Source organism: Rhinopithecus roxellana, chromosome 4, assembly GCF_007565055.1.
Source record: "Rhinopithecus roxellana isolate Shanxi Qingling chromosome 4, ASM756505v1, whole genome shotgun sequence".
Lineage (NCBI taxonomy): Eukaryota > Metazoa > Chordata > Mammalia > Primates > Cercopithecidae > Rhinopithecus > Rhinopithecus roxellana.
Window position 1 is genome coordinate 73719964 of NC_044552.1, and position 8754 is coordinate 73728717.

At 47.2% G+C, this 8754-nt stretch overlaps 1 non-coding gene and 1 pseudogene across 1 annotated transcript; both read left to right on the forward strand.

The window, feature by feature from the left end:
- The first annotated feature begins 19 nt into the window (after nucleotides 1-19).
- On the forward strand, nucleotides 20-5739 carry LOC104668834 (annotated as a pseudogene).
- Nucleotides 2743-2846, forward strand: LOC115897205. Its single transcript, XR_004057133.1, has one exon. It is a non-coding gene; the product is annotated as a small nucleolar RNA U13 (small nucleolar RNA).
- Nucleotides 5740-8754: the final 3015 nt, after the last annotated feature.

Here is an 8754-nt window from a genome sequence, read left to right on the forward strand (position 1 = left end):
CCTCTAAACAAGAGGCGTCATGAATGACCCTGTTGAATCACCGCCCTCTGTCACACAGGCCTGTCACCACAGGCCCAGCATCCACGCCCCAGGGCAGCAGCCCTTTTCATGTCGCTCCCAGGTGGCCAGTTCATAAATAACTCAACAGGAAGAAGAGCAGTTAGGCTGATTTTAGCCAGAGCTGTGTGGGGGAAGGAGTGGGGATGGAGGGAGGGAAAGGCGTGGTGAGAAAAGACAGGAAGGCCATGAATTAGATGGCCAGCACCACACTAGGTGGTACATATTTTATGTCACTTAATTCATCTGGCAACCTCAGGATGGATCTATTTTTGTTCCTCTTTCACAGCTGAGGAAATTGATGCCCTGAGAGGTTATGGAGATCTACCCAGTTCCTAAAAGATGAAGTTAGAATTCAAATGCACATCTCTTTGGGAGGCCGAGGAGGTGGATCATGAGGGTCAGGAGATCAAGACCATCCTGACTACCATGGTGAAACCCCATCTCTACTAAAAATACAAAAAATTAGCCAGGCGCAGTGACGGGCACCTGTAGTCCCAGCTACTTGGGAGGCTGAGGCAGGAGAACAGCATGAACCTGAACCTGGGAGGCGGAGCTTGCAGTGAGCAGAGATCGCACCACTGCACTCCAGCCTGGGCGACAGAGCGAGACTCCGTCTCAGAAAAAGAGAGAATTCAAATGCACATCTATCTGTCCAGCTGTAGAATCTGGGCTCCAGAACCAGGCTCTGTTTCTCTTGCCTTGCCACCACATTTCTTGCCAGGTTCTTCAGCTTCTGGTCTTCTTTTCCTCCTTTCTCCTCCTCCTCCAAATACCTTATTATTTCTTAATAAGGTTAGTCATCTCTTCGTTTAGTCGGCTCTTTGTTGCAGGTTTATATATAAACGTATTGTCCATATATGTCTGGTTTAAGGATTCACACAAGCCCAGGTACCCACCACCTGGCCTGTGAAAAGGAATGTTGAAGCCTGATGTGCACTTCCCTGGTGGCCCCTAGATGAACCTCCATCCTGAATTTTACATCAATCAATGCCTTGTTTTTTCTGATGGAAAATCCTTGGTGCATCCGTGCTGCTGCAAGTGACTGATTTGTGGGTTATTAGGTTGATTCCATATCTTGGTTGTTGTGAATAGTGCTACAATAAACATAAGTCTCAGGATTTTAATCAGTTAATTCTCAGCTCAGGAATAAAGTATGGTCTTAGTTTGGAGAATTGCCTGTCTTTTAGCAACCACAAAGTCAAACAATTCCTGTCCTGAAACAGACCAAAACCAGCGTAATCCAGTCTCATCTCTATTATTCAGTTCACCATGCTCATTCCTGCCTAGAGGTAACAATGAATATCAAAACTAAAAAGTTGCAGGGTCTGCATCTCCTTCCTTGGCCTCTGAGAAGCACATGTGTCCCTGGAGCCACTGGGCCCTCTACCAAGTGCTATCCTTTACTTCTTACCTGTTATTTCCTGCCATTTCCAGTCCTGCCTGCAGTGAGCAGCCATTGGCTGAGAAGAGCAGAGATGACTGCAGAAAGCTTTAGGTACTCAGTACATGAAGCATAGCCTGGTTCTCAGCCCCACAAGGAGACTTGCCCCTGCCCCTTGTGGATGGCCTGCCAATTATCTGGCCTGGCAGTTCCCCAACCTGTTCAACACTGTCCCCTTTAATTCCCCTTCAGCTGACCACTTCTGGGCCACACCCAAGACTTTATTATCTTCTGAAACCATATCACCTCCAAAGTCTTAACTTTCCCAGTCCCATATTTTATTCCTACAGTTTTCTGAGTCATTCACTCTCACTAAACTTCCCTTCCTTTATTCCAAAATAGGTTCCTTGACATCATCCAGTCCTCTGGTCTCCCCTTCCATCTGTCAGCTCCTTTCTGACCTCACTCCCTTCCCTACCCAGTCAAGCACACGAAGCACTCTCTCCCCAGCACCTTCAATTCTCTGCTGCTTTGTACTCACAACCCATCTACCTATCAAAGCCCCAGTTCTGGGTCCCTCTAACTACTCAGCTTGCTGTTTCTGATGGCATGCCGCTGAGCACAGCTGGAGGAAATCACACTGCTAATTATACTGATAGAAATGGTTTCCAGCCTGAGCTATGTCACCCTGGAACAATCCTTTTCCTTTCCTTTGATCAGCTCTAGTGCCCATTTTCTTGTTTCATATTTCCAAGCCTTCTTTAAGGCCCCCATACCAAATTCCTGCCAGCAGATGATGACACGGTCTGCTATTTCATGATCAAATTAAAGGCCACTGCTGGAGCTCCCTCCCCTTCCTGATGGCCTATTTCCCCAACCCTCACCCCTAATACACATACACCCTCCCTTTCAACCAGTGTCAAAGTCTGAGGTGCACACCTGGGATACAAAATGAAGACATCCTCTGCCCTCCATGCTCTTACCTTCCAGAGGCAGCTGGGAACCATGACACGGTGGTAGCAGCATGGCTAATGGAAGTGTACCATAGTGCAGAGGATGTCCAACAAGAAGCACCTGAGCCTTGTTGAGAGGCTGGTGGAAGAAATTCACAGCTGAGGCTTCTGAGCTGTGACTTCTTATCTCCCTCCACATCTCTTTGTCCCAATGACATCGCCATCTTTTCCCCTCCATTAAAAAAATTGTGGTAAAATATACATCACACAAAATTTACCATTTTAGCCTTTTTTTTGTTTTTGTTTTTTTTCAGAACAGGAGTGGAAGTTTATTTAAAAGACTTTAGGATTCTTTTGTAGTTCATGAGCCTGACAATTGGGTGTTCACACATGTGTGTGAGATGTGCTACTCTCGAACCTTGGTACAACGTCATCACACTACCTGTCTGACCTCAAACTGCTACTGGGTGAACTCCAAGAAAGGTAAAATCTGTAACTCAGGACACGTGGAATTTCTGTGCTGTTTATGTGTTGGGGGGAGAAACATCCACATTCTCTCAACACATTGCAAGTCCCGTAGGACAGGCACGCATTTGATGGCCTTGAGGAAGTGTTCGTTGTATTTGCTGAACCTCCTGAGAGGCCAGGCACGCCACCAATACATTTCAGATTAGTTGGGCGACAGGGCCAACCATGTGCTCCCCACGCCGCCTGCGCTCCAGGGGCACTCACACAGGCTCCCCTAGAATTTCTCCAGGAAGCCTTTGGGTAGGCCAGAGGTGGCAGCTCCGCCGACGGCTGCTTCTTCACCCGCTGTGCTGAGTGAGAGCGCCGCCTGTGCTTCCCGGAAATAGGCTTCAGCTCCTCTAAGGTCGTGGCGCAGCTGGACCTCGAGACTGAGTCGGCCGCCCAGGAAGCGGGACTGGGCAACAAGGCTGGGGTCTGGCCGGGGTCAGAGCCGAAACCGGGGTCCGAGTCAGAGGGGAAGCCGGGGCCAGGCTCCAAGGGGCTGCAGGGGTCCCAGACAGAGCGTAGCTCGACGCCACAAGGTTCCGGGCCAGGGAGGTCCCGGAGTCGGATCAGGAACCGAAATCGCTGCCGGGCGGGGCTTCAGGGCAGCCCTCGGAGCGGCGACCGTCGCTGGTGCAGGGGCAGGGGCCGTAGCCATCCCGGGCGTTGGAGGGGGACGACGCTCCCCTGCCAGAGGTGGAACCCCGGGGATCCGGTCTGCTGGGGCCACTGCCACACTGACTGCCTGGAGGCGCCGCTCTTCTTCCAGTGGCCGGGGTGGCAGGTGGACGCGCACCACTGGATCCTCCTGCTGGCGCCCATGATGCTGATGGCCGCGCTGGGCACCGGCTTCCTTCACCTGCCCAAGGACGAAGAGGAAGATCTGGAGGAGCAGTGCACCGGTGGGGAGCCGGGCCAAGGCGGAGAGACGCTTTGTGCAGGGGCTATTTCACCACCAACGATTCCTACCGCCTCTCTGCCTCCAGGAGGTGCACCCAGGCCAGTTTCACCTGGATTCTGGTGGGCTCCCACAGCAACCCACTGCCGGAACCGGACATCTTTGCGAAGTCAGTAAATTGGACAGCACGATGCAGGATCTATGTGTGGCACAGGGAAATGGAAGCCAGATCCAGTTGGAGTAGGTGTGCGTGAGGTACAAGAGGCTCTGTGTGCCCCCCAACCCGTTCCCGGATGCCTGGCAAGTGGACAAAACATTCGACCTGAGTTACAAACACAGTGAGCATCCCTCTGTCTGATCGGCTTCTTTGGAGGACACATTTTGAAATGTAACTGGCCTAGGTAATGGGCCAGTTACTCCTGCAGGCCAAAGCCAAGTGGCTGCTGAACTGCCTGAAGAGCACCCTGAGGACAACATGCAGAGCAAGAGTGGCTCAACCCATTTCCTCAACCAATTTAGCAACATTAAGAACACTCTGGCCTTGAAGAAAATTGAGGTACCTGGTAGTTCAGGTTTACAGGGAGGTCAGGAGAAGGTGGGAGGGATGAGGAAGACTTGCTCCGAGAACCCAAACAAAAGCACTGCATGACTACTTGACGGGGTCCTTGCCTCACAGCTGGGTTTGCTCTACTTAATCCGACTCTCTCTTTTTCTTTCTTTCTTTTTTTTTTTTTTTTAAGGCGAGTTTTGCTCTGTCACCCAGGCTGCAGTGTAGTGGCATGATCTCGGCTCACTGCAACTTCCGCCTCCCAGGTTCAAGCTGTTCTCCTGCCTCAGCCTCCCAAGCAGCTGGGATTACAGGTGCCCACAACCATGCCCAGCTAATTTTTGCATTTTTAGTTGAGACAGAGTTTCACCATGTTGACCAGGCTGGTCTCGAACTCCTGACCTCAGGTGATCCACCTGCCATGGCCTCCCAACGTGCTGAGATTATAGGCATGAGTCACCACACCTGGCCAATCAAACTTCCTTAAATTAACACTATTGGGGCCGGGCATGGTATCTCACACTGTAGTCCCAGCACTTTGGGAGGCCGAGGCAGGTGGATCATCTGAGATCAGGAGTTCGAGACCAGCCTGGCTAACATGGTGAAACCCTGTTTCTACTAAGAATTTTAAAAAAATTAGCCAGGCATGGTGTCGCATGCCTGTAATCTCAGCTATTCTGGAGGCTGAGGCAGAAGAATTGCTTGAACCCAGGAGGTATATGTTGCAGCGAGCCGAGATCGCACCATTGCACTCCAGCTTGGGAACAAGAGCGAAACTCCATCTTGGGAACAAGAGCGAAACTCCATCTCAAAATAAATAAATAAATAAGTAAATAAATAAATAACACCAACGGATGCCAGAAATCGTGAACCCTTGGTAACATTCAAGTCGATAACATACATCTTGTGTCTACTACATGAGGCTGTTCAGTATAAACATTGATGTTCATGTTTGATTTGGAGGGTTGGTTTCCAACCAAATTACAGTACTTTGAAATTCTACTTTTAGTTGAAGTTTTCACTGGTTTTGGGAAGTCCCCAAAACTTGCTTGTAGCTCACTGAGTATATTTTTTGTGGCCGGTGGTCCACTTTACATTGCTTTCCAGACAACTGGAATTTGAGGCAACTTCTATGACAATGATCCCTTTGTTTCACCTGGCATACGTTCTAATTATACTGTTGGCTAATCATATTATTGTTGCTGCAAGTTCTGGATCAAAAGTATCATCTGTGAGCCTCAAGTGGAGGCTGAACTGGCCCACCCCACTCTCGCCGATGATGAGGATCTTCAGGGTGGTCAGCACGTCCTCGTCCATCCTGACCCTGCTTGGCTCCGAGCCCAGCTGGCCACCCCAGGGCCTACCTCTCAGTCATTTTAGCCATTTTTAAGTGTATAGTTCTGTGGAACTGAGTGCATTCACAGTGTTGTGCAGCTATCACTACCATCCATCTCCAGAACTTTTTTCATCTTCAAAAACTGAAAGTCTGTGTCCATTAACAATAAGGGCACTGCTGTCTTCTCATTCACCCAAGCCACAGATTCTGAGTGACATCTTAGATTCCTCCGTCTCACTCAGCTTCATATTATATCCACCATCTGGCCTAGCTGATTTCACCTTCTAAACATCTCTTGTCTCTACAATTTTAGTAACTTCCTACATAATATCACTGACAATCATCTTGCTCCACTTTTCCCAATGACCTGAAGGACAAACACAGACTTCTGGCCCTTTCCTCACCCCTTGATACATTCTACTTCCCATTGCTGCCCTCACAAACTCTGGATATGAGTCCCACACAAGTCCACATGCTGTCTCACACCTCTGTTCCTTTGTACATGCGATTGTCCCAGCTTGACCTGAATTTCTTTTCCCTGTCTCCCTGGAGCACTAGTTGTTATTCAAGACCCAGGTTAAGCATCCCCTCTTCCCTGGAGCCTTTTTTGCTCCCCATTCCCATCAACCCAATCCTTCAGATAATACTATTTCTTGGTGGGTGCTTTCATTAAACATTTATTTTACTTTATTCTTTATCACAGTGTACTGTAATTACCTATTTCCTGTTGCTGGGGAAGGACCAGCACTTGATACCAAGGCTGCCATATACTGTTGTTCAGGTTGTACCCTGAGGCAACAAGCGATGGCCAAGATCCAACCTGTACTTTACTTACTAGATGCTTTTCCCTGGTATGAGACTACAGCTGCCCAGATGAAGGGGTGCTGCCTTCTAATTTGCACAAAGTAGCTGTATGGGATGACAGTGGCTCTACTTGTCACAAAGTAAGGGCTCAATTAATGTTAGCATCCTCTCTGTGTTCATCAGTAAATGCAGCTGCTCCTGGAGTGGATTGGAGTGTAATCCTAGGCTCCAGACTCCAGTCTCCCCTAGGGCCATGAAGGGAATGGAAGCCTCAAGGGACTTCCTGCTTAGGAAGAGGGCTCCCCTTGGCTCCTCCTCTACCGGGACAGGGGTGTCTTTGCTAAACCAAACACAGTACATTACAGCCTTTGCAGAATTAAGTAGGATTGTAGAATTTTACGGGTTCTTCTAGTCAAAGACGGTAAACCCATGGCATGGAAATTACCTTTCTGCCTTTCCTTGAGCATGGCAGACATTGCCAGTCAATTACAATTTCTCTCACAAACTTGAGATGCCTCAGAATCCTCAGCAGGGCCATTAATGCATTGTTTGAACTGACATTTAGAATAAACCTTATTTCTTATCCTCATTCTAACTCAACCCCTTATTTTATGAATCAGATGAGGACCTCTTTCCTCTATGGTCCTCACTCCTCAACTCTGTCCCTTCATCTCTAGTTAACTCTGGCTTGGGAAGATTCCTATTTGCCATGTCCTGAGCAGTCTTAAAAATGGTCACTTTCCATAAAGTATTTCTTCAGCAGTCCTATTCCTTGGAATCATGCTCTAAATAACTTACCACCAAGAATCATAACATGTTTAACTTCAGAGAGCTGCTTCTTCAATTTCCTCAGTCATTAGATGAAGAGATTGAGGACCAGAAATTGAAGACAAGTGATTTGCCCAAGACCTCAGGGCAACGTATGACTGAGCTGGGCAAAGTCCAAATATTCTGACTCCCAGGCCATGTCTCTCTCCACCACATCTTCTTGTGGCTGATATTTAATTTTCATTAGTCATTCCTCAGTGCATGGAACCACTGACTTTGGAGTTAGAAGAGTCTTATACAGTACTTTTCCAAACTTTCACATAAGATAGAATTTCCTTTCTCTACACTCCCTTTTACATGAGTGTATTAAAAGGGTTATGTTAACATCTAGAGAGTTTAGGAAGCAGGAGATGCGTGTAGGAGAGAAACACTGAGCCTATATCAGTTGCAGCTCATCTGCTGGCTGACTGTGTGACTCAGGCTCTCATTGGGCACTCACTTTGCTCATACTTTACTGGCCCAAAACCCTACCCTGAAGTTATCACACATTAACTGACAAGATGATTGAGGGGTCTAGGCTTCACCGTTTCCCTTAATCTTTAGAAAACACACAGCATCTACAAGAAATAATAAAGGAATAGAGCAAGACCTGTAAGTTAGATTTTTCCCTCCTCTCTATATCCAGATCAACTTACTTGGTTGCTGCAAATGAAACAGATCAGAAATAAAAATGGACTCCCTGAATACATTTTATCCAAAACACAAATGTTGGCAAGTTCATGGTTAGACTTCTGGAAACTATTTTTAATTTTAAAAACTTATTTATTGAATTTTTTAGAGATGGTGTCTCCTATGTTGCCCAGGCTAGACTGCAGTCACAATTCACAGGCATGATCATAGTGAGGTACAGCCCTGAATTTCTGGGCTCAACTGATCCTCCCACCTCAGCCTCCCAACTAGGTGGGACCACAGGAATGGGCTCCAGTGCCTGGCTAAACTATTTTTAAAGTTCAATCTCAACTGTAGATTGGGCTAATAAATAGTTAACTTGGCTAGAGGATGGGTGACAGAATGGCACTAAGAAGTCTTAGAGGATTCTCCTGTGATGAGAGAAGGATACACTGTGGCCTCACTGGGCAACAGGTGTCCAGTCAAGCCCTTCAGCAAAATAGATATAATATAATATCACTAATATATATATATATTATATATATATATATACACACACACATTATAAACAGAAGGACTGATTTATCCAAGGCATTGGTATATCATTTTTTTCTGAATATTTCTTCTACTCCGTTGAGCAGAATATTTGAAGCCAGGACAGCTCAAGATCAAGTTTACTTATTTGTTTGATTATTTTAGATGCTGGCTATGTAAAGGGTTGTGACTGATTAAAATCTCTGTGCTCCCCAGTGAAAACAAAACTGCATAGATTGAAAAAGCAGTCAAACAGCCCATAAACAAGGAACCCCTTCTGGGTTCAAATACAAA